The sequence below is a fragment of the Ranitomeya imitator genome, chromosome 1 (assembly GCF_032444005.1).
Source record: "Ranitomeya imitator isolate aRanImi1 chromosome 1, aRanImi1.pri, whole genome shotgun sequence".
Classification (NCBI taxonomy): Eukaryota; Metazoa; Chordata; class Amphibia; order Anura; family Dendrobatidae; genus Ranitomeya; species Ranitomeya imitator.
This window is the reverse complement of record NC_091282.1, coordinates 13,410,767-13,436,268: the sequence shown is the minus strand read 5'-3', so window position 1 is coordinate 13,436,268 and position 25,502 is coordinate 13,410,767. Positions and strand designations below refer to the sequence as shown.

Below are 25,502 nucleotides of genomic sequence, written 5' to 3'. Positions count from 1 at the left end.
CATTCCCCTCCATTTTTATTCACAGCTCCTCTATTCTATAGTTTAAATTCTAAATACAGGACCACGGTCTTATCCTCCCACGTCTTTTGGCTGTAAGTATATATCCGTCTCTATAGGACTCTGTCACCCAGGGTTCACGTCATTCCTCCACTTTATTTCTATTCTTTCATGCCACATTAGGTATCAAGCACCAACTCTATATCAATTTAGGACCTGTCCGTCAAACACTTATAAGGCACAGCACGGTATGTGTGTTTCTTCCACTCATTATAACCTATATCGAGCAAGTATGCACTAGCGTGTTTTCACTGCTACGCGATACGTTTTGTACATTTATTCAGTATATCTCTGGCTAACACAGGACCCTGCGTTATTTTGTATATACTTTTGTTTGTTTATATTTATTTTGTATTTGATGTACACACTTTATGTTTTTTCATGTTTCTTATGTACATATATCTTTTCACATGTTGTAGTGACTGATGAAAGCTCCATGTGAGCTGAAACGTTTCCAGTGCTACCTTGCACCAATAAAATTCACTAATCCATGAGACTAAAGTTGAGTGCGAGACTTTTATATTGTTTACTAGAAAAGGGGAAAAAATTCCAAGTGCGGTGAAATTGCAAAAAAAGTGCAATTCCACAGGTTTGGTTTTTTTTTTTCTACCATGTTCAGGAGATGCTAAATCTGACCTGTCAATGATTCTCCAGGTCATTTCGGGTTCATAGACACCAAACATGTCTAGGTTCTTTTATATTTAAGCGGTGAAAAAAGTTCCAAACTTTGGCAAAAAAAAAAAAATGCACCATTTTTCATGATCTTGCGCTGGGTGAGGGCTTATTTTTTGCTTGCAGAGCTGATGTTTTTTTTATTTATACCACTTTGTTGTATATACAATCTTTTGTTCGCTCGTGATTACATTTTATTGGAATGTACCGGCGACCCAAAAAAACGTAATTCTGACTTTTTGAATTTTTTGTTACACCTTTTGGGGATCGGGTTAGTTCTTTTTTTATATTGATAGATTGGATGATTCTGAATGCGGTGATACCAAATATGTGTATCCAAACAAGAAGAAAATAGCAGCACCACACAAGTCTTCCAGTAAAAAAAAAAAACGTCCTTTATTTTAACAACGTGCTGTGGACATGGTTACAGAGGGCAGGATAATTGCAAGGCGAACTGGTTAGGATCACGGACTACGGCCGTTTCGCGTGGTAAACGCTTCAACGGGTCCAGATAGAATGGAAGGTGTGTCATTTCCTTTTAACCGTCAACACATGACCTCAAAAAAATTTTTTTTTTTTTTTTAAATAATTAAAACATGTGTAACACATGAACAAAACATCTAAAAACAACCACCTAACATTGTATTTCGTTGATAATATCACCAATTCATATCAAAAGCATATTTTTACATTTCTTTTCTAAGACATATTAAACAAGGCATAGAATTAAGAAGTAGAAAGCTATAAGAAGCGCGAAAAATCCAACCTTTCATTAAGACCTAGGGGGCCCTGCGCGTTCGCTTGAATAATCCATTTAGCTTCCTGACGTAGAAGAATTTTGTTATGGTCACCCCCATTTTTTGGTGGTTTAACCACTTCTAACCCTGCAAATTGTAGGCAATGGGGATCGGAATCATGAGCCTCCTGGATATGTTTTATAAAACGCGGCGAGCATTTCCCTGTGGAGATGGAGTTAAAGTGTTCCCGAAATCTTATGAACATAGATCTTATGGTTTTCTCAATGTAAAATAATAAACATGGGCAGAAAATAATATAAACCACAAATTTAGTCCTGCATTAATCAAATCCAGAATCCGGTGTTGAAAATGTCCCACTCTTAGGCTATGTGCACACTTTGCGGATTAGGCTGCCGTCACACTATCAGTATTTGGTCAGTATTTTACATTAGTATTTGTAGCCAAAACCAGGAGTGGGTGATAAATTCAGAAGTGGTGCATGTTTCTATTATACTTTTCCTCTATAAAGACGCTTTTTATTGCAAAGAATATTTTTTGCGTTACCACATTTTGAGAGCTATAATTTTTCCATATTTTGATCCACAGAGTCATGTGAGGTCTTGTTTTTTGCAGGACGAGTTGACATTTTTATTGGTAACATTTTCGGGCACGTGACATTTTTTGATCACTTTTTATTCTGATTTTTGTGAGGCAGAATGATCAAAAACCAACTATTCATGAATTTCTTTTGGGGGAGGCGTTTATACCGTTCCGCGTTTGGTAAAATTGATAAAGCAGTTTTATTCTTCGGGTCAGTACAATTACAGCGACACCTCATTTATATCATTTTTTTATGTTTTGGCGCTTTTATACGATAAAAACTATTTTATAGAAAAAATAATTATTTTTACATCGCTTTATTCTGAGGACTATAACTTATTCTTTTGCTGATGATGCTGTACTCGTTTATTGCGGGACAAGATGACGTTTTCAGCGGTACCATGGTTATTTATATCAGTCTTTTTGATCGCGTGTTATTCCACTTTTTGTTTGGCGGTACGAGAATAAAGCATTGTTTTTTGCCTCTTTTTTTTTACGGTGTTCACTGAAGGGGTTAACTAGTGATATAGTTTTATAGGTGGGGTTGTTACGGACGCGGCGATACTAAATGTGTTTTATTGTTTTTTTTTTATTTAGATAAAGAAATGTATTTATAGGAACAATATTTTATTTATTTTTTTGGGGGGGGAATTTTTTTTTACATATGAATATTTTTTTTTTGTTTACACTATAACATTGCCCCAGGGGGGGGCATCATGTTATAGTGTAAGATCGCTGATCTGACACTTTGCTGTGCACTGTGTCAGATAAGCGATCTGACATGCACTTCTGAAGGCTTCCCGGCGCCTGCTCTGAGCAGGCGCTGTGAAGCCACCTTCCTGCAGGACCCGGATGCCGCGGCCATTTTGGATCCAAGCCTGCTGGAAGGAGGAGGTAAGAGACCCTCGCAGCAATGCGATCACATCGCGTTGCTCCGGGGGTCTCAGGGAAGCCTGCAGGGAGCCCCCTCCCTGCGCGATGCTTCCCTATACTGCCGGAACACTGCGATCATGTTTGATCACAGTGTGTCGGGGTTAGTGTCCTGGGGGCAGTCCGTGACCGCTCCTGGCACATAGTGGCGGATATCAGCTGCGATAGTCAGCTGACACTCGGCCGCGCTCCCCCTGTGAGCGCGGACGATCGCGTATGACGTACTATCCCGTTGGTGGTCATACGGGCCCACCCCACCTCGACGGGATAGTATGTCATGTCAGAAAGGGGTTAAAGGGAACCTGTCACCAGGTTTTCCCCATATATAGTACCACCAGCACCTATATGCCCTTATACACACCCTTCTAGAGTGCTGTACCGTACATACCGTATATACTCGAGTATAAGCCGAGATTTTCAGCCCACCTTTTTGGGCTGAAAGTGACCCTTTCGGCTTATACTCGAGTCATTGTCGGCAGGGGGGTCGGCAGGGAGCGGCGGCTGTCACATACTCACTCACTAATGAGCGGTACCACGTGACCGCTCACACAGGACAAGCTGCCAGCATTGAGAGGAGGCATTGCGGGAGCTGGGTGAGTATTTCTCTGCAAGCGGGCGGGCGCACGGGGGATGGGAGGCGGGAGGTGACCCCAAACTTTATTTTTATCAAAGAAAAGAAAAAAAAAACAAAAAATAGAATTATTCTTACCGTTAATTCGGTTTCTAGGAGCCTTCCACGACAGCCACCAGGAGGTTGTCTCCATTCCCTAATGGGGGACAGGAAGCACAAGAGGTTAAAAACCCCTCCTACCTCCCATTAACCAGTGACTTACAACTGAACCCATAGCACCGGTTACCTTTAGGTTCTCAGAAAAATATCCAAGAACATCGGGAGGGAATTAATGCTGTCGTGGAAGGCTCCTAGAAACCGAATTAACGGTAAGAATAATTCTATTTTCTCTAGTAGCCTTCCACGACAGCCACCAGGAGGGATGCCAACCAATTCTGTATTTAGGGAGGGACCACAGCTTGAAGAACCTTTCGGCCAAAAGCAAGATCCTGATTGGACCAGAAATCCAATCTATAATGTTTAGTAAATGTGTGTAGAGAAGACCATGTTGCTGCCCTGCAAATCTGCTCCGAAGAAGCGCCAGCCCTTTCAGCCCAAGAGACGGAAGTAGATCTGGTGGAATGAGCCTTTAGGCCCGCAGGAACAGCAATATTCTGATTTAGGTATGCTTCAGAAATGGCCTTTTTTATCCAGTTGGCAATGGTACTCTTCGCTACCTTCTTGCCTTTGTTTCTGCCAGAAAGATGAACGAAGAGATTTTTGTCAATTCTAAATGATTTAGTATAATCTAAGTAGTATAAAACTATACGTCGTACGTCCAAAGTATGGAACCTGTGTTCTTCCGGATTTGAAGGATTGTGACAAAACGATGGGAGGACTATGTCCTGTGATCGATGGAATTCTGACACTACCTTCGGTAGGAAACAAGGATCTGGACGGAATACGATGGAGTCATCTCTTATGGTAAGATAAGGCTCTCTAATTGAGAGAGCTTGTATTTCCCCCACTCTTCTTGCGGTAGAAATTGCAACCAAGAAGGCCGTCTTGCAGGACAGAAGATGCGAGGAACAAGATGATAGTGGCTCAAATGGAGGAGCCGTAAGACCCTTTAGAACTATGTTTAGGTCCCAGGATGGCACAAAAATTTGTTTTCTTGGACAATGTCTTGATGCCGCGACCATAAACCTCTTTATCCAACGATGACCTGCAAGATCCTGATCGAAGACGGAACTCAAGGCTGACACTTGAACTTTCAAGGTACTTGGCTTCAGCCCTAATTCTAATCCCTTTTGTAAAAAATCTAATATTTGTGAAATATTAGGATGAAAAGGGTCAGGTTTATGAGGATGACACCACGAGGAGAATCTTTTCCAGATTTTTCCATATATGGCATTGGTAATAGGTTTCCTAGATTTTTGTAGAGTAGAGATTACTGACTCTGAAAGGCCCTTAGCTCTTAGTACCTGGGCTTCAATAGCCAGGCTGCCAGTTTGAACTTCTGTGGCTCCGGGTGATAAAAGGGGCCCTGGCAGAGAAGATCTTCTGATACCTGAAGAAAGACTGGACCGTCCACCTTTAATTCTTCGATGAGGTGGTACCAGCTCCTCTTCTGCCACGCTGGAGCTACTAGGATAGTCTGGACCTGATCGTCCCGGATCTTCCGGAGGGTCTTCGCAAGTAACGGTATTGGAGGGAACCCGTAAGCCAGATGGAACTTCCAAGTATGAGCGAAGGCGTCTACTCCCTGAGACCTGTCTTTGGGGTTTAGGGAGAAGTAGTTCTTGACCTGTGCATTCTGGCTGGACGCTAGAAGGTCTATATCGGGAAGACCCCACCTGTCTGTCAACATTTTGAAAACGTCCGTCTTCAGGCTCCATTCTCCTGGATGCAAGTCGTGACGGCTTAGGCGATCTGCCTGGACATTCACCGACCCCTTGAGGTGTAACGCTGAAAGTGAGAGGAGATGTTTCTCTGCCCAGCAAAATATCCTGTTTGATATTGCTTTTAGTTGGTTGAACTTTGGACTCCCCTGGTGTTTTAGATGCGCGACAGTCGTCATATTGTCCGAATAAATTCTGACATGTTGACCTATAATGAGACTGCTGGCTGCCAGAAGGGCCCTCTCCACTGCCAACAATTCTCTGAGGTTGGAGGAACTGGAACTTTCTCTCTGATTCCAGTGACCCTGGAATGGGATTTGTGAGACCACTGCTCCCCAACCTTTTTGACTGGCGTCTGTTGTCACCGTAATTAGCGGATCTTGCACCCAGTCTACACCCTTCAGCAGGTTTGATTGGATCGACCACCAGGTTAACGAGGCCTTTACCTTCCCTGGAGTGTAAACTCTTCTGTTTAAGGAATTTGGATTCCCGTTCCAGTTCCCTAAGATGTGCGCCTGCAGAACTCTGGAGTGGCTCTGAGCCCACTGGACTGATTGTATACAGGCCGTCATCGATCCCAGAAGAGACATCGCAGTTCGTAAGGTCGGAGAACGTTGTTTCCTGAAGTGTGAGACCTTGGAAATTAAATTTATCCGATGTTCCTCTGGTAAGAAGGACTTTTGACCTTCTGAATCCAGGAGGACTCCAAGGAATTTCCTCACCTTTGATGGTGACAGCCGAGATTTTTTCAGGTTTGGAATCCAACCCAACCCCTGTAAGATGTTCAGAGTTTTGGAAACTCTCTGATTGAGAACTTCGGCGGAAGGACCAATTATTAACAGGTCGTCTAAGTACGGGACTATGGCGATGTCTTGACTCCTGATATGGGCTACTGCTTCCGCCATGACTCTGGAGAACACCCTTGGGGCTGAGGAGATCCCGAAGGGGAGAACGTTGTACTGAAAATGTAAGATCTTTTGGTTGAATTGAACCGCAAATCTCAGGTATTTCCTGTGGCAAGGATGTATTGGAATATGGAAATAGGCATCCTTGAGGTCTATTGTTGCCATATATGAGTGAGGAGCTATTAGAGGGATGGCTGTTTTTACTGACTCCATCTTGAACTTGCGGTATGTTATGTATCTGTTGAGAGCCTTCAGATTTATTATAATCCGAGATTGTCCGGAAGGCTTTTTTACTATGAAGATACGGGAATAGTGGCCTTCCCCCCGCTCGTTCACTGGAACCAAGGAAATAGCTCTTGAGTTTAGCAAGTCCTGAATTCCGGCCATCATCAACTTTTGAGTCTCCCGAGATGACAGGGAGGTGACTCTTACGATCCTGGGAGGAGGCGCATCGAACTCTATCAGCAGACCCTGTTGGATAACACTCACCACCCAGGGGCTGTTGGAGATATTCTGCCAACTGTGGACAAAGTCCGAAAGCCTCCCCCCTACCGGATCGGAGTCATTGCTTCTCTTGTTGTGTTTGTTGGGGAATAAGGATGTTTTTAGGCTTCCCCTTAGCATAACTCCACCTTCCGGATTTTCCTTTCCCTCTACCCTGGGAGGGGTGGGGCTGGGAGGGCCGAAAAAAACGCTTCCTGGGAGGCTTCTGTTCAGGGAGGGTTTTCTTTCTGTCTGTGGCTTTCTCTAAGATATCATCTAAGGAGGGCCCAAACACATATTCACCCTTAAAGGGAATAGAACACAGTTTTATTTTTGACGTAACATCTCCGCTCCACATTTTTAACCAGAGAGCTCTTCTGGCTGAATTTGTCTGGACCAAGGATCTGGCGGCCACACGGATAGATTCCAGTGAGGCGTCTGCAAGGAACCCTGTTGCTCTGTGCAAGATAGGCAAAGAGTCCAGTACTTCTTCTCTTGGGGTACCCTGAGAGATGTGGCTTTCTAACTCTTCTATCCAACGGAAGAGCGAGCGGGCAACACATGTGGATGCTATATTGTACCGGAGGGCTGAGGTAGACGTTTCCCAGGATTTTTTGAGAAGACTCTCAATCTTCCTATCCAAGGGGTCTTTTAATTGGGAAGAATCCTCGAACGGCAGAGCCGTCTTTTTAGCCACTCTAGCCACTTGGACATCAATTTTTGGAATGTTCCATTTTATCGAGTCTTCATCAAGAGGAAATCGGTGCTTAAAATCTGGAGGCGTTGTTAGCCGTTTCTCGGGTAATTCCCATTCATTATTAATCATATCAATTATGCTTTTATGGACGGGAAACCCGGGCTGCTTTTCAGTATGTATACCAAACAGCTCGTCTTGTATAGACTGAGGCACTGATTCCTCTTTTAGCCCCATTGTGTTCCTCACAGCCGATACCAAATCCTCAATATATTCTGAGGAAAAAAGGTATTTCCTGATCTCTGCAGATTTATGGGGTAACGTGTCTTCCCACTTGACAGAGGAGGACGTATAGGACTCCTCGGACTCTGACTCAGAGTACTCCTGGATTTTCCTCTTTTTGGGGAGAGATGGACCAGGTGAGGATGGTGGCGGAGGTGGAGGTGGGGCGAGTGTAGCCAAGGAGGTTTGAACCTCCTGCCTAACCAAGGAGCGGATTTCATCAATCAAAGAAGGGTGTTCCGCTCTGACGATTTTATCCGTACAAGGTTGGCATAACTTTTTCTCCCAATCTGGTGGCATTTTCGCATTACAGGTAGCACATCTACGCTTGGTAATGTTTTTAGGGCCTGGCTTGACTCCCTGCAATGAGAGAGGAAGCCGTGTAAGAAAAGGTATATTATGTACCTTTAAATGGGACACCCTCTGCCGTACTTACTAGGGCCTGAGGAGCGCTGGGCTCTGCAGCTGCAGGGCAAGACTAGTCCATGCTTACAGCAGGCTTACCTGAGACGTCTTCGCAGCTTATATAGAAAATAAGTCTGCAACCAGCGTGTGCAATTAGCCGCCCCTCCCCCTCCGCAGTCCCAGGCAGGCGTGCGAGGATGCAGCGTGCCTCGCACGCCGTTCGGTAATCCATTGCTCTGGACTTGTGTCGCTCCTGTGCAGGAGCGCCGACCCGGAAGTGGCGCCACTGACTTCCGGGTCGCCGAACAGCGCGCGCTGGAGGGGGAGACGCCGGAGAGCTCAGGGAGGCCTCCGGGTGGGCTCACCGGCCAGCTTTGTCCCCGCGAGAGGACGCAGGAGGACCGGGAACGCGGTCCCAGAATCCGGAGGAGACGGGAGACACAAAGCAGGAGGAAGCCGCGGGGGACCCGACCATAAGTGCCCGGCGAAAGATCTGATTCAGGTACTCTGCTAGAGCCGCCGCAGCAGCGCACCAGGAACCTCTCCATGCCCCATGGGGGACAGGAAAGACACTGGTTAATGGGAGGTGGGAGGGGTTTTTAACCTCTTGTGCTTCCTGTCCCCCATTAGGGAATGGAGACAACCTCCTGGTGGCTGTCGTGGAAGGCTACTAGAGAAAAAACACACACCTTGATTTTTCATTCCTTCTATCCAGCGAACGCTGCTGGGGAGAAGGAATGAATGCCTGCTTCAGCACCAAAAGCAGGGGACAGCGCTTAACTGTAGCGCTGTCTCCTGCACGGTCCGTGTGGTCCTCAGTCGGCACACGGGCAGCACATGGCTGCCGCACGTATGCCACACTGATGTGCCACGTGAGCACACTGATAACTCCGGTACTGGAATTATCTGGACGTGTGAAACCGGCCTAAGGCTGTTATTATAGCACCTTACATGTCTTACACAGATACATCATGAAATGAAAGGCTAAAATACAATGTGGAGACTTAATCAGAGCAATGTTTTATTTACATTCAGAACTGGTTTAAAAGAAACAAATTACTATTTCCCACATAAATCTCAGACTTTTACTTATAGAAATACTGGATAAATATTTTAACATTAGATATAGAAACATTTCTAATTTTATAAAACTGCATTTTTTTGCATTGAATAACTTTATGCCTTTGCTTGTTTCATTTTATTCTACTCTAAATAGCAAAGCCACTAGAGACTCAAGGTCTACAAAAATTCAATTTTCAACAGCAGAAAAAAAAGGCAGCAACACTTACCTGCCCAGATTTTAGAACAAATGCACTGCAGGGTGCAGCCAGCCCATAAAGCAAGATGTTAGCAAGACAGGTGCAAAATACCAGATCAACAGCCTGGTATTGATCTGGTATTTTGCACCTGTGTTGCTAACATCTTGCTTTATGGGCTGGCTGCACCCTGCAGTGCATTTGTTCTAAAATCTGGGCAGGTAAGTGTTGCTGCCTTTTTTTTTTTTTCTGCTGTTGAAAATTGTTTCATTTTATGCATTTCTAAAGTATTGTAAAACTGTAATATGCTGTTGGTGAATGCGGGCAGGACTGTCGGTAGGGTATGTGGCTCTGCCCCCACCCCCAGGCCTGCCTCCGATGTCTGAGGTTTCGGTGTCCCGGAAAAGAGGTCATAATATCGGCCTTGAATTGTGAAGGAAACGGCAGCCGACCCTGAGAAACATCCAAGGTGGGAACGCCCCATCATGTCGAAGAGAGTCTGCTAGATCCAGGCCTAGCAGACCAGTGCTGGTGGGTTCATGGATGCCAGGAGGGGGCTGGCCTAAAGGAAGGTCTCGTCTTTTCCTGGCGGGTCGGAGAGTTGTCCCGTCGTTTTTTTGGACAGAACATTTCCAAAACAACCAAAATTGAACAGCAGATCTCTTGGGAGGCAGACTTTAGTCCTCTGTTGCAGAAGCGAAGTACTCAAACTGATAGGCGCAGAGTAGGACGCACTAGAAAGTTGGCGTGCATGATTGTTCAGGGCGCTGGCAGTGTGGTCCGGCCACCAGAGAAGACCTAGAGCGAAGCCTGGATATTTTAAGAGCAGAGTCACAGGAGCCTCTGGAAAACATGGAGGCTGCATGAATAGGAAGGTTTCCTCAGGAGACGTCCATATTGCTCAGGGGAAAACTAGGACATATTTGTCCTGTTTTTTTTTTTTTTTTTTTTTTTTAAAGTAGCCCCCTCACTGCATGGTAGGATATACCAGTCCTTATGATCACAAATCCTTTTACGCAGAGCGATGATGAAGATGGGCATGGAATAACCTGGACGCAGAGAGGCGAGAGGGTAGGGCGATTCGTGGCATGAACGGTCCTCCGGGGAACCCCAAACACTCTTGAAGTGTTAGAGCCTTGCCTCGTAGACCACAGATGATACGGTAGTGACAATTCTAGGTGGGAGATTAGAGTGACAATTCCACTGTCGCCCTCAAAAGCCATATCTGAAAAAAGAAAAAAGGAAAATCGTTAATAAACCCCCCCAAAAAAAAACCTAAGGCAGAAAACTGGGCTGGGCGGTCCAGACCCATGTCTGCCTCCTACTGACATTAAAGGGAAGGAGTTTTCGGGTGTTTGATTCACCCTTTCCTTACCTGCTGGCCGCAATATTGGATTGAAGTTCATTCTCTGTCCCCCGTAGTACACGCCTGCGCAAGGCAATCTTGCCTTGCGCAGGCATGTACTACGGAAGACAGAGATTGAACTTCAATCCAATATTTCGGCCAGCATGTAGCCAGCGGGTAAGCAAAGGGTAAATCAAACACCTGAAAACTCCGCCCATATGACCCAAAACTGGTCCCGCCAAATTCAGGTGACAGGTTCCCTTTAAGCTAAAATGGATTAGCTTTGTGCCAGTTGGTGGTGTAGCCTACTCTACAGGAAATACCTACATTTTTTTCTTTGCATAGCATAAGCACCCATGTTTTATTGCGTACCCCAATGAAGCATTAGCCCCCCCACATCAACCAGAAGGTCACAAAGCATAACCTCGCTCCCCCAGTCAGAAACCTCCACCTCACATTAAAGGGACACTGTCACCTGAATTTGGAGGGAACAATCTTCAGCCATGGAGGCGGGGTTTTTGGGTGTTTGATTCACCCTTTCCTTACCCGCTGGCTGCAATATTGGATTGAAGTTCATTCTCTGTCCTCCATAGTACATGCCTGTGCAAGACAAGATTGCCTTGCGCATGCGTGTACTACGGTGACAGAGAATGAACTTCAATCCAATATTGCAGCCAGCGGGTAAGGAAAGGGTGAATCAAACACCCAAAAACCCCGCCTCCATGGCTGAAGATTGTTCCCTCCAAATTCAGGTGACAGTGTCCCTTTAACCAGCGGACCCAGAGCCCACCAGACATTCCCTCCCACTAGCGTAAATCCCCATATGACCCCCCTGCCCCCAACCATAAATCCCATCAGACCCCCCCCATCGGATGCCACCCCAGCTTAACCCCTCCAGCATAAACCCCCATCGGACGTCCACCCCTCCTCCAAGCATTACTCCCATTGTACACCACGCCCACCCAAGAATAAACCCCCACCGGACATCCAACCCTCACAAACCCCCATCGAACTTCCACCCCCCACCCAGCCTAAACCCTCATCGGACATCCACTCCACCCAGCCTAAACCCTCATCGGACATCCACTCCACCCAGCCTAAACCCTCATCAGCCCCCCCCCCCAAACCCAACCAATAAACAGGTCGCCCCCCAATAAAGGGGATCCCCCAGTAAGCAGGTCACCCCCCAATAAAGCAGGTCACCCCCCCAATAAAAGGGATCCCTCCGTAAGCAGCAGGTCGCTTCCCCACGTCCCACCACAAGCAGGTGGCCCCCCCACATCCCACCAGAAGCAGGTCGCCCCCCCCCACATCCCACCAGAAGCAGGTCGCCTCCCCACATCCCTCCACAAGCAGGTCACCCCCACATCCCACCACAGGGGGGTCCCCCCCAATAGCCAGCAGCAAGTGCCCCCCTCAAATCCCACCAGTGGTCCCACACAACAGCCAGCAGCAGGTCCCCCAAATACCATCAGAAGGGTCCCCGACAACAGCTAGTAGTAGGTGCCCCCCAAAATCCCACCACAGGAGTCCCAGACAATAGCCAGGATCAGGTGCCCCCCAAAATCCCACCATAGGGGTCCCCCACAATAGCCAGCATCAGGTGCCCCCCAAATTCCACCAAATGGGTCCCCCACAACAGCCAGCAGCAGATCACCACCAAAATCCCACCACAGGGGTTTCCCCCCAAAAAATCTCATCACAGGGGTCCCCCAAAATAGCCAGCAGCACGTGCCCCCCAAAATTCCACAAAAGGGGTCCCCCACAACAGCCAGCATCAGGTGCCCCCTAATAGCGAGCAGTAAGTAGCATTTTTTCACCCTGAGACCACTGACCACTATGTGCCGTCCACGAGCTCCAGCTCCAGCAGGCTGACATGCTGCTTTCTGTGCCGCCCATGATGTGCACTCAGAACACGCCCCCTCCCGATAGGACACGCCCCGGAAATGACGTCACACCTGGAAGGAGCCCATACACTCTAGTATTTACCCTCAGTGCAGCAGCTCCGTCCTGGTTGTGTGCAGCTCGTGTTCTCTGGTGTCAGCCAGCAGCAGATTTCCCGCCATTCCGGTGAGATTACAGGAGGGTTTGTGGTAAATCTGTGAGAGGAGAGTGTGGGGTGAGATCAGAGCTGTTCCTGTGGAGGCTCCTGCTCCCTGTGACTGCGGCTCCTCACTGTTGTGTGGGGGATGTAGAGCTGCACAGATGTGGAGACGTGCTGTAGATTCTCAGGCATCTTGGATATGAAATGAACATGAATTATATGGAGATAATAATAATAATTTTTATTTATATAGCGCCAACATATTCCGCAGCGCTTTACAAATTATAGAGGGGACTTATACAGACAATAGACATTACAGCATAACAGAAATACAGTTCAAAACAGATACCAGGAGGAGTGAGGGCCCTGCTGCTCGCAAGCTACAAACTATGAGGAAAAGGGGAGACACGAGAGGTGGATGGTAACAATTGCTTTAGTTATTCGGACCAGCTATAGTGTAAGGCTCGGGTGTTCATGTAAAGCTGCATGAACCAGTTACCTGCTTAAGTATGTAGCAGTACAGACACAGAGGGCTATTAACTGCATAATATGAGAACATGATACGAGGAACCTGTTTTTTATATATATATATATATATATATATATATATATATATATCGGCCACACAGGGATCGTTAGGTTAATACATTGAGGCGGTAGGCCAGTCTGAACAAGTGAGTTTTTAGGCTACGCTTAAAACTGTGGGGATTGGGGATTAATCATATTAACCTAGGTAGTGAATTCCAAAGAATCGGCGCAGCACGTGTAAAGTCTTGGAGGTGGGAGTGGGAGGTTCTGATTATTGAGGATGCTAACCTGAGGTCATTAGCGGAGCGGAGGGCACGGGTAGGGTGGTAGACTGATACCAGGGAGGAGATGTAGGGTGGTGCTGAGCCATGGAGTGCTTTGTGGATGAGGGTAGTAGTTTTGTACTGGATTCTGGAGTGGATGGGTAACCAGTGTAATGACTGGCACAGGGTAGAGGCATCGGTGTAACGGTTGGTGAGGAATATGATCCTGGCTGCAGCATTCAGGACAGATTGGAGCGGGGAGAGTTTGGTAAGAGAGAGGCCGATTAGTAGAGAGTTACAATAGTCCAGACGAGAATGAATAAGTGAAACAGTAAGAGTTTTTGCAGAGTCGAAATTAAGAAAAGGGCGAATTCTAGAAATGTTTTTGAGATGCAGGTAAGAAGAGCGAGCCAGTGATCGGATGTGGGGGGTGAATGAAAGGTCAGAATCAAGGATGACCCCAAGGCAGCGGGCATGTTGCTTTGGAGTAATGGTGGAACCGCACATAGAGATGGCAATGTCAGGCAAAGGTAGGTTAGTAGAGGGAGAAAACACGAGGAGTTCAGTTTTTGACAGGTTCAGTTTCAGATAGAGGGAGGACATGATGTTAGAGACAGCGGTAAGACAATCACTGGTGTTTTCTAAAAAGGTCGGTGTGATATCAGGAGCAGAAGTGTATAATTGGGTGTCGTCAGCATAGAGATGGTACTGGAAACCAAATCTTCTGATTGTTTGTCCTATAGGGGCAGTATACAACGAGAAGAGGAGGGGGACTAGGACTGATCCTTGAGGAACCCCAACAGTAAGGGGAAGGTGAGAGGAGGAGGAACCAGCAAAACATACAGTGAAGGATCGGTCACAGAGATAGGAGGAGAACCAGGAGAGAACGGTGTCCTTGAGGCCGATGGAGCGGAGCATAGTGAGGAGGAGCTGATGATCCACAGTGTCGAATGCTGCAGAGAGATCCAAGAGAATTAGCATGGAGTAGTGACCATTAGATTTAGCCGTTAGTAGGTCATTAGAGACTTTAGTGAGGGCAGTTTCAGTAGAGTGTAAAGAGCGGAAACCAGATTGAAGAGGGTCGAGAAGAGAGTTATCTGAGAGATAGCGGGTAAGACGGGAGTGGACCAGGCGTTCGAGGAGTTTAGAGATGAAGGGAAGATTAGAGACAGGTCTATAATTTGCGGCACAGTTTTGATCGAGGGATGGTTTTTTAAGTAATGGATGTATGATGGCATGCTTAAATGAGGAGGGAAAAATACCGGAAGTGAGGGAAAGGTTGAATATTTTTGTTAGGTGAGAGGTGACAGCCGGGGAAATGGACTGGAGGAGATGTGACGGAATGGGGTCACTGGTGCAAGTGGTCGGGCGAGAAGATGCAAGGAGCCTGATTACTTCTTCTTCTGTAACTGCTTCAAAGTCAGAGAGCGAACTAGATGCAGTGGGGGAGGGAGGACAGTGCATGTTATGAAGAGATTGGGAGATGATTTCCTGTCGAATGTGGTCAATTTTTTCTTTGAAGTAATTGGCCAGATCGTCAGCACGGAGATCCATGGTTGGGGCCTGCTCTCTTGGGTTGAGTAGGGACTGGAACGTGTCAAAGAGACGTTTAGGGTTATTGGACAGGGAGGTGATGAGGGTGTTGAAGTAGGTTTGTTTGGAGAGCTGAAGGGCAGAATTGTATGTCTTTAGCATGAACTTATAATGGATGAAATCTTTGGGTAGATTAGATTTTCTCCACAGACGTTCTGCGCACCTGGAGCACCGCTGCAGGAAACGTGTTTGCAGCGTGTGCCACGGTTGTTGCCGTCTGTGCCGAGTTGTTTTATGTATAGGAGGAGCAGCTTCATCCAGAGCACTTTGCAGGGTTTCATTGTAATGCTTCAGAGCAGAATCAGGACATGAGATGGAGAAGATTGGGGCCAATGAGGACTGCAAGTTCATCATAAGTTTCTGGGTGTTAATGGCCTGTATGTTTCTATAAGTGTGGAAAGTGGGGGTGACCTGAGCGGGATGGCAGTTCTTGATAGAGAATGAAAGAAGGTTGTGGTCGGAGAGTGGGAGAGGGGAGTTTGTGAAATCATCCACTGAGCAAAGCTGGGATAATAGAGGAAATGACCACAGATCTCATATCATCTACTTATATTCCATGTTCCTTCCCCAGCTATAAAGCTCAGGAATATAATATAATATACACCGGATTATATGGGATCTGTGGTCATTTCATAATTGTCTACATATATTTAATGTTCATTTCATATCCAAGATGCCTAAAAAATCTATAACACCTCCATATATCTGTGCACCTATACATTATTATGTTCATTCTTTTTAAGGTACCTTCACACTGAACGATATCGCTAACGATCCGTGACGTTGCAGCGTCCTGGATAGCGATATCGTTCAGTGTGACACACAGCAACGATCAGGCCCCTGCTGTGCCATCGTTGGTCGCTGCAGAAAGTCCAGAACTTTATTTCGTCGCTGGATCACCCGCTGACATCGCTGAATCGGCGTGTGTGATGCCGATTCAGCGATGTCTTCACTGGTAACCAGGGTAAATATCGGGTTACTAAGCGCAGGGCCGCGCTTAGTAACCCGATGTTTACCCTGGTTACCATCGTAAAAGTAAAAAAAAAAACACTACATACTTACCTTCAGCTGTCTGTCCCCAGCGCTCTGCTTCTCTGCACTCCTCCTGCATCCTGTGTCAGCGCCGGCCAGCTGGAAAGCACAGCGGTGACGTCACCGCTGTGCTTTCCGGCCGCTGTGCTCACAGTCAGTGCAGGAAAGCACAGCGCCGGAGGACAGACAGCTGAAGGTAAGTATGTAGTGTTTGTTTTTTTTTACTTTTACGATGGTAACCAGGGTAAACATCGGGTTACTAAGCGCGGCCCTGCGCTTAGTAACCCGATGTTTACCCTGGTTACCGGCATCGCTGGTCGCTGGAGAGCGGTCTGTGTGACAGCTCTCCAGCAACCAAACAGCGACGCTGCAGCGATCGACATCGTTGTCGGTATCGCTGCAGCGTCGCTGAGTGTGAAGGGACGTTTAGTGCGTGCCATGTGCAGCGTCTCCTCCTCATCTCACGACCCCGCTGGTGGTGTAGTTACCACGGTGACCGTCCTCTGCTGGTGATGTAGTTACCATGGTGACCGTCCTCCTCCTACAAGGCTGATAATGAGCGGTCAGATCGGCGGAGGAGGCTGCGGTGGAGTTTTGTGGCTTTTCCTCCAGATTCTTCCTGATAAATGTTGATATTTGGCAGAATTTAGTGATTGTCGTTCTGTCGTCCCCTGTGATTTCCATCTTCTCCTCCATCATGAAGACGCCGGCAGGACGAGATCCCTCCAGCTGATCCAGTGCTCATCCCTCCTCCTCCTGAATGACCCCGAGGATGGACGAGGACAGGGATGAGACCACCAGAAGATTATTCCACTTCGCCCTGGAGATCATCTCCCTGCTGAGCGGAGAGGTAACTCCTCTACATTTCTATCAGCTTTATTGTGTTCTGTGACAAGTCCGACATCCAGAATAGAGAGAAGGATTCTTTACTGTAAGAGCAGTGATTGTGTGGAGCTCTCTGCCCGGAGGAGTTGTCATGGGGATTCCCTATAAGAGCTGTAGAGGGGCCGGGATGTCTGTCCGGAGGGGAATAATATTCCCGGTTATGGCCCCAGATTACTGGAGACGGTTATTGATCCCGGGATTTCTACTGATTGTCAGATCTGGAGTCGGGAAGGAATTCTTCTCCCTAAGGCCGGCGTCACACTCGGTGTAGGGAAATACAGTCTGTTATTTATGGCCGTAATACGCAGAAATGTTCCCGAAATAGTGATCCGTAAATGTCATCCGTAGGCAGGGTGTGCCAGCGTATTTTGCGCATGTCATCCTCCGTATGTAATCCGTACTGTGAGGTTTTCTCGTCTGCTTGCAAAACGGACACACAATGGATCCATGGGCTCAAATATTCGTTAAAACATATATACAGTCTATATATATACATACATACACTATATTTCATACAGCGCTAGATAGCTTTAAAGCCGGTAATTCAATTGTCGGCTTTTGCTATCTCCTTCCCAAACCTAACATGATATGAGACATGGTTTACATACAGTAAACCATCTCATGTCCCCATTTTTTTTGCATATTCCTCATTAGTAATGTAAGAAGTGTATGTGTGTAAAATTTGGGGGCTCTAGCTGTTAAAGGGTTAAATCACAGAAAAAATTGGCGTGGGCTCCCAGTGACTGAGGGCAGATATTAATAGCCTGGAGAGGGTCCACGGTTATTGCCCCCCCCCCCCCTGGCTAAAAACATCTGCCCCAGCCACCCCAGAAAAGGCACATCTGGAAGATGTGCCTATTCTGGCACTTGGCCACTCTCTTCCCATTCCCGTGTAGCGGTGGGATATGGGGTAATGAAGGGTTAATGCCACCTTGCTATTGTAAGGTGACATTAAGCCAGATTAATAATGGAGAGGCGTCAATAAGACACCTATCCATTATTAATCCAATAGTAGTAAATGGTTAATAAAGCACACACACATTATGAAAAAAGTATTTTAATGAAATAGACAGGTTGTTGTAATATTTTATTATACTCGCAATCCAATTGAAGACCCTTGTCACCTGAAACAAAGTTAAAATAAAAAACAACAATATCCCATACCTTCCGTCGTTCAGTCTTGTCCCACACTGTAAAATCCATCTGAAGGGGTTAAATAATTTTTCAAGCAGGAGCCTGCTAATGCAGCCGCCCTGTCTGTAAAAACCCCGGGAATGAATGGAAAGCAGGGGAACGTAGCTACCTAGACTTGCGGTGTATATTAGCTATTGACCCCGTTCTACGCCCGGGTGGCGAGCATTTATATTGAACAAAAGTGTACAGAACCAATCCACTAAAATCCTAGAGCAAAGAAAAAATATATTTACACATATATATCATGGCATAATAGTAATGTGTATCTAGGTGGACAAGGGTCAATACACTAGGAAATAAATGGCTAACCACTCGGAAAAAGGCAAAAAACCCCAATCAACAAAGAACCAAGGACAAAGAATAAATGATACTCAAAATAGGAGGACACAAATCCTATATAAAAATAATGCCTTTATTTAAGTATATATGGCGATAGCACCAACACTGTGCCTGTACTTGGAGATAAGAAAATAAAATAAAACACTAAAATTATTTTATAAAAATTATATATATATATATAAATATACATGTATTTTCTTGGGGACGGACCAGGGGGTGACGAAGGATTAGCGTCCGAAACGCGCGTCGGGGTGCGCTGTATCTTGGAGGGACGGACGTATTCAGGTACGAGTATTGATCTCTAAGTTTATCCTGCTATTTGAGCCTGACCTTCCTTTGGCACATAGTCTTTTGACCAATACGGCACACAGCTCTTTGTTTGACACCGCATATAGCTCTGCAGCGCTGTCCTCTTTTGATCCAGGCATATCCCACCACCTTATTTATGCTTCATACCTCCCATTAAGTATTATATTATTTTTCTCCCTCACCTCACACTATTACGTATTTTTTCTAGTATTTTTTATATTTTCTTTTTTCTCATGGTACTACACATTATCTGGTTCTTTGACTTTAATAATAATAATAATAATTTTTATTTATATAGCGCCAACATATTCCGCAGCGCTTTACAAATTATAGAGGGGACTTGTACATACAATAGACATTACAGCATAACAGAAATACAGTTCAAAACAGATACCAAGAGGAGTGAGGGCCCTGCTCGTAAGCTTACAAACTATGAGGAAAAGGGGAGACACGAGAGGTGGATGGTAACAATTGCTATAGTTATTCGGACCAGCCATAGTGTAAGGCTTGGGTGTTCATGTAAAGCTGCATGAACCAGTTAATTAATTTTTTTTTTTTTTTTTTTTTTAATATAGGCCACACAGGGATCGTTAGGTTAATGCATTGAGGCGGTAGGCCAGTCTGAACAAATGAGTTTTTAGGGCACGCTTAAAACTGTGGGGATTGGGGATTAATCGTATTATCCTAGGTAGTGCATTCCAAAGAATCGGCGCAGCACGTGTAAAGTCTTGGAGACGGGAGTGGGAGGTTCTGATTATTGAGGATGCTAACCTGAGGTCATCAGCGGAGCGGAGGGCACGGGTAGGGTGGTAGACTGAGACCAGAGAGGAGATGTAGGGTGGTGCTGAGCCATGGAGTGCTTTGTGTAATCATCTGTTTGTGTAATCATCTTTGTGTAATCATCTGTTTTTGCTGTTTTTTGGCACACTTGCATATGTTGCACTTGGATATTAATATATTTTTGGCATAGTATTAGCATACCATGGCTTTTTGATTGCAGTCATTTTATGATGGAGATATGACTATTTTTTCTAGTTATATTCATATGCACTACGCACTTTTGGTTTGCATAGTTAATTAATACCCTTGGCTGGTTATATTGCATAGATATTGGTGGTTTTTGTGGTAGCCCCCCTACTTCCTATGTGTCTTTGCGTATGGTTTAACTCCTGTTTATTTGGTCCGTCCCCAAGAAAATACATGTGTATATTTATATATATATATATATATATATATATATATATATATATATATATATATATATATATATATATATATATATATATATATATATATATATATATATATATATATTTTTTTTTTATAAAATAATTTTAGTGTTTTATTTTCTTATCTCCAAGTACAGGCACAGTGTTGGTGCCATCGCCATATATACTTAAATAAAGGCATTATTTTTATATAGGATTTGTGTCCTCCTATTTTGAGTATCATTTATTCTTTGTCCTTGGTTCTTTGTTGATTGGGGGTTTTTGAGCATTTATATTGGTATATGGTCTCCATCCTGTCATGTGCTGCTCCATCCTGCGTCCCCATCCTGTCATGTGCTGCTCCATCCTGCGTCCCCATCCTGTCATGTGCTGCTCCATCCTGCGTCCCCATCCTGTCATGTGCTGCTCCATCCTGCCGTGAGCTGCTCCATCCTGCGTCCCCATCCTGCCGTGAGCTGCTCCATCCTGCGTCCCCATCCTGCCGTGAGCTGCTCCATCCTGCGTCCCCATCCTGCCGTGAGCTGCTCCATCCTGCGTCCCCATCCTGCCGTGAGCTGCTCCATCCTGCGTCCCCATCCTGCCGTGAGCTGCTCCATCCTGCGTCCCCATCCTGCCGTGAGCTGCTCCATCCTGCGTCCCCACCCTGCCGTGAGCTGCTCCATCCTGCGTCCCCATCCTGCCGTGAGCTGCTCCATCCTGCGTCCCCATCCTGCCGTGAGCTGCTCCATCCTGCGTCCCCATCCTGCCGTGAGCTGCTCCATCCTGCGTCCCCATCCTGCCGTGAGCTGCTCCATCCTGCGTCCCCATCCTGCCGTGAGCTGCTCCATCCTGCGTCCCCATCCTGCCGTGAGCTGCTCCATCCTGCGTCCCCATCCTGCCGTGAGCTGCTCCATCCTGCGTCCCCATCCTGCCGTGAGCTGCTCCATCCTGCGTCCCCATCCTGCCGTGAGCTGCTCCATCCTGCGTCCCCATCCTGCCGTGAGCTGCTCCATCCTGCTTCCCCATCCTGCCGTGAGCTGCTCCATCCTGCGTCCCCATCCTGTCATGTGCTGCTCCATCCTGCATCACCTTCCTGTCATGTGCGGATCCTGTGCACACGCTACCTGATTCCTTTCCGCCGCCATTTTCTTGGTCCTCCTGCTGCCGTGATCGGCACCTGCGCAGTCCGCGCTTTCCGGCGCCATTTTTTTGAAGACGCACTGCAGTGTGTCTCTAAGAAAATGGCACCGGAAAGCGCGGACTGCGCAGGCGCCGATTCCGGCAGCAGGAGGACCACGAAAATGGCGGCGGAACGGAATCAGGTAGTGTGTGCACAGGATCCCGCCCTCATTACGCTGTGGCACTTTATGCCACAGCGATTTCTTACTTTTAGGCCCCCTGACTCCGGGCCATGAATTTCTCCCTGCTCCTGCAATCGGCGCATGCGCAGACCGCGCTTTCCGGCGCCGTTTTCTTGAAGACACAGTGCAGGAATCGGCGCCTGCGCAGTCTGCGCTTTCCAGCGCCATTTTCTTGAAGACACACTGCAGTGTGTGTCCAAGAAAATGGCGCCGGAAAGCGCGGACTGCGCAGGCGCCGATTCCGGCAGCAGGAGGACGAAGAAAATGCCGGCGGAAAGGAATGGCGTAAGTAACAAATTGCTGTGGCATGAAGTGCCACAGCGTAATCAGGGCGCAAATATGTGCACGGTGTCCCCCTGCTCCCGACCCCCTGCTCCCGGCAGTCCGCGCAATACAATGCCCATTGCAGCATGCTGCGATTTTTTTACGGCCGTACAAGACCGTGTAATACGGATCAGTAAAATACGGCTGATAGGAGCTGGGCCATAGAGAAGCATTGTACCGTGTGCAATCCGGATTTTCAGCACCTCTCGTCCGTAAAACTCGCTAGTGTGACGCCGGCCTAAGTGTCTCTCTCCATACACAGGATTACACAATAGTGAGGAAGACACCGGGGGGCGGTGTGACTCCCATCATCCGTCTCCAGGAGTCAGGAGGGCGGAGCCCGGGCCCCATCACAGAGCCTCCCCCGCACTCCCTGCTACATGAGAGGAACAAGAAGATCCTGGAGCTCAGCAACAAGATGATTGAGCTGCTGAGCGGAGAGGTGACTGCTGGGAGATTATACAGGACTGGAGGATTCTGGGTGATGAGCGGAGAGGTGACTGCTGGGACATTATACAGCACTGGAGGATTCTGGGTGATGAGCGGAGAGGTGACTGCTGGGACATTATACAGGACTGGAGGATTCTGGGTGATGACCGGAGAGGTGACTGCTGGGACATTATACAGGACAGCACTGGAGGATTCTGGGTGATGAGCGGAGATGTGACTGCTGGGACATTATACAGGACAGCACTGGAGGATTCTGGGTGATGACCAAAGAGGTGACTGCTGGGACATTATACAGGACAGCACTGGAGGATTCTGGGTGATGAGCGGAGAGGTGACTGCTGGGACATTATACAGGACAGCACTGGAGGATTCTGGGTGATGAGCGGAGAGGTGACTGCTGGGACATTATACAGGACTGGAGGATTCTGGGTGATGACCGGAGAGGTGACTGCTGGGACATTATACAGGACAGCACTGGAGGATTCTGGGTGATGAGCGGAGAGGTGACTGCTGGGACATTATACAGGACAGCACTGGAGGATTCTGGGTGATGACCAAAGAGGTGACTGCTGGGACATTATACAGGACAGCACTGGAGGATTCTGGGTGATGAGCGGAGAGGTGACTGCTGGGACATTATACAGGACAGCACTGGAGGATTCTGGGTGATGAGCGGAGAGGTGACTGCTGGGACATTATACAGGACTGGAGGATTCTGGGTGATGAGCGGAGAGGTGACTGCTGGGACATTATACAGCACTGGAGGATTCTGGGTGATGAGCGGAGAGGTGACTGCTGGGACATTATACAGCACTGGAGGATTCTGGGTGATGAGCGGAGAGGTGACTGCTGGGACATTATACAGCACTGGAGGATTCTGGGTGATGAGCGGAGAGGTGACTGCTGGGACATTATACAGCACTGGAGGATTCTGGGTGATGAGCGGAGAGGTGACTGCTGGGACATTATACAGGACTGGAGGATTCTGGGTGATGACCGGAGAGGTGACTGCTGGGACATAATACAGGACAGCACTGGTGGATTCTGGGTGATGAGCGGAGAGGTGACTGCTGGGACATTATACAGGACTGGAGGATTCTGGGTGATGAGCGGAGAGGTGACTGCTGGGACATACAGCACTGGAGGATTCTGGGTGATGAGCGGAGAGGTGACTGCTGGGACATTATACACGACTGGAGGATTTTGGGTGATGAGCGGAGAAGTGACTGCTTGGACATTATACAGGACTGGAGGATTCTGGGTGATGAGCGGAGAGGTGACTGCTGGGACATTATACAGCACTGGAGGATTCTGGGTGATGAGCGGAGAGGTGACTGCTGGGACATTATACAGCACTGGAGGATTCTGGGTGATGAGCGGAGAGGTGACTGCTGGGACATTATACAGGACTGGAGGATTCTGGGTGATGAGCGGAGAGGTGACTGCTGGGACATTATACAGCACTGGAGGATTCTGGGTGATGAGCGGAGAGGTGACTGCTGGGACATTATACAGCACTGGAGGATTCTGGGTGATGAGTGGAGAGGTGACTGCTGGGACATTATACAGCACTGGAGGATTCTGGGTGATGAGCGGGGAGGTGACTGCTGGGACATTATACCGCACTGGAGGATTCTGGGTGATGAGCGGAGAGGTGACTGCTGGGACATTATACAGGACTGGAGGATTCTGGGTGATGAGCGGAGAGGTGACTGCTGGGACATTATACAGGACTGGAGGATTCTGGGTGATGAGCGGAGAGGTGACTGCTGGGACATTGTACAGCACTGGAGGATTCTGGGTGATGAGCGGAGAGGTGACTGCTGGGACATTATACAGCACTGGAGGATTCTGGGTGATGACGGTGTGGCTGTTGTCAGGTTCCTATAAGGTGTCAGGACGTCGCTGTCTATCTCTCCATGGAGGAGTGGGAGTATCTAGAAGGACACCAGGATCGGTACCAGGATGTGATGATGGAGGAGCTCCGGCCTCTTACACCACGAGGTGAGAGGAAACCTTCCCCTGACATCAGATTGTCTCTTCAGCGTTGGTCGGTTGCTATTAGTGATGCAGACACAGATATTTCCGTGTTTTCTCTGTGGGATGAGTCTCCTATAACGGCTGATCGGACCTCACATTCGGGTCGTGCAGATGATTCTCTGCCGCTGATGGAGAATTTATTCTAGATTTATCTTTATTTATTGGTTTATAAATTTACAAGTGTTACAATCGGGGCAGTAACCGCGGTGATATCAGACGATCACCGGAGAGTAATAATCCGAGTACAGTGGTGTCAGTTCCCAGGATTCTGCACAGTCTAGAACTTATCATCGGACTTATACTGAGGGCAGAATATTAATTCCCTAATTATAGTCTCATAGTCAGTGATCTAACGGCAACGTGTAAGTAAGGTCAGGAGAAGAAGACGAAAGAAAGCGAAGAGAAGAGAGAAAAGCAGAAGAGATGGAAAGAGGGACGGTGAGAGGAAGGAACAGGGAGGGGGATGTTTCTGCAGATCTCTTCTCTCTTGTTAGAGCCAGGTAATCCCCAGAGGATCGATATTCCAGAGAGTAAATCCAGGTTGTGTAGAAGGCTTGCGTTTATTTGTGAAAAAAAAAAAGTGTAAAGTTGACGAAAATTTAGCAATTTTCAAGCTATTATTTTGTATTCTCTTATATCAGAGAGATATGTCACACCATTCTGAAAACTGCACCTGTCAAGGTGCTCAAAACCACATTCAAGAAGTTTATTAACCCTTCAGGTGCTTCATAGGAACTGAAGCAACGCTGAAGGAAAAAAAAATGAACATTTAAATTTTCTCAAAACTTTAGATCCAATTTTTTTATATTTTCACAAATGTAATAGGAAGAAATGGACCCAAAAAATTGTTGTGCAATTTCTCCTGAGTACGCTGATACCCCATAAGTGGAGGAAACTACTGTTTGGGTGCATGCCACAGCTCAGAAGGGAAGGAGTGCCATGTGACTTTTTGAGTGCAAAATTTGCTGGTATAATTATCGGACACCATGTTGCGCTTGGAGAGACCCTGATGTGCCTAAACAGTGGAAACCCCCCACAAGTGACACCATTTTGGAAACTAGACCCCTCAGGGAACTTATCTAGATGTGTGGTGAGCATCTTGAATCCCAGGTGCT

At 47.1% G+C, this 25,502-nt stretch overlaps 1 protein-coding gene and 1 long non-coding RNA gene across 2 annotated transcripts in view; one reads left to right on the top strand and one right to left on the bottom strand.

Moving 5' to 3' along the window:
• Positions 1-25,502, top strand: part of LOC138658325 (zinc finger protein 271-like) — a 102,217-nt gene that overhangs the window by 53,573 nt on the left and 23,142 nt on the right. The gene's annotated exons all lie outside the window — the stretch shown is intronic.
• LOC138657480 (uncharacterized) lies at positions 10,518-12,721 on the bottom strand. The gene is made up of 2 exons (XR_011317053.1): positions 12,653-12,721; positions 10,518-10,697 (listed from the first exon to the last, which is right to left on the bottom strand). It is a non-coding gene; the product is annotated as an uncharacterized lncRNA (long non-coding RNA).